Source organism: Moschus berezovskii, chromosome 10, assembly GCF_049115385.1.
Source record: "Moschus berezovskii isolate FMDL1 chromosome 10, NW_MosBer_1.0, whole genome shotgun sequence".
NCBI lineage: Eukaryota > Metazoa > Chordata > Mammalia > Artiodactyla > Moschidae > Moschus > Moschus berezovskii.
In genome coordinates, this window is record NC_142469.1 from 28,063,857 (window position 1) to 28,064,963 (window position 1,107).

The window sequence follows — 1,107 nt, forward strand, 5'->3', positions numbered from 1 at the left end:
ATATTCTGGATCATATTATACATGTATAGAACTTAGATCATAAGTCTCCCAAGAGGAGACAATATTTAGTCTGTGTCACTGATATGTATCTAAAACATTTTAACACTGCAAACATCAGAAGTTTCAAGATCGGCCACTGGGAAAGGTATATACATACTCCACTATAATGATGCTGAATACTTCTTCACAATGCCTCTTCATGATGTCAGTCAACTGGAAGTGGGAGTTTATCAATGAGTTGCTTGATATCCATCATTTCTTGGCAACATGACTGGGTTTTTCAGGTTACGTTGGCTGGGTTTACCAATGTTTTTAACTTTTCTATAGCAAGAGAACTGTCCATTAGAGCAACTTAAAGGTAGTAATCTCCATGACCCTGAAGACAGAAATGTCTCTATTAGCACCACTGTTAGGACACTTGTTGAAGTCAGCAGATGAACGCAGTGTTACCTGCCAGTTTCTGCTGAATGGTAACTAGTGGACAAAGATAAAGCTCCTACCTGAAAAGGCCCACCCAAAATAATAATCTTAAAAGGAATAAAGGAATAGTCTTCTTCACCTCTTGCTCTATCAAAGCTTTTACATTTTCTGCTGCCTGTTTAATTCCAGGTTTATCCTCCTGTGAATCAAGCCCAATAATATCAAACCAAGAAGGCACAGCCATGTTCACATTTAACGTAACAGTTTAACAGACACTTGCAGGTAGATAATATTTGACATGTGAACTTCTGATACCTGCAAAGGCTTCTTGCCCCACCCACACCCTGTATCTCCCCATCCATGTAGGAAAATCACCACAGCAGTGGGCTTTCCAGGGTGAGCAAGGTGAAGAACTAAGCAGATACACCTAAGGCTGAAAAGAAAGCATGGTCCTGCCTGCTGCAGCCCCAGTTTAAAAATCATGGATCTAGGCCAGTGGTTTTCAATCTTTTTCCCATATTAGAATCCCCTGGGGAGATTTAAAAACACTCTTGACTGGACCCAGAGTTGTTGATTTCATTGATCTGGGTGGTAACTTTATCACCAGGATTCTGTGCCCCAAGGTCCCCAGATGATTCTAATTTGCAGCCAAATTAGAATTCCAGACCCCTGGTTTAGAATAATGTT

At 40.6% G+C, this 1,107-nt stretch overlaps 1 pseudogene; it reads right to left on the bottom strand.

Moving 5' to 3' along the window:
• Positions 1–205: 205 nt before the first annotated feature.
• Positions 206–903, bottom strand: LOC129560767 (acyl-protein thioesterase 1-like; annotated as a pseudogene).
• Positions 904–1,107: the final 204 nt, after the last annotated feature.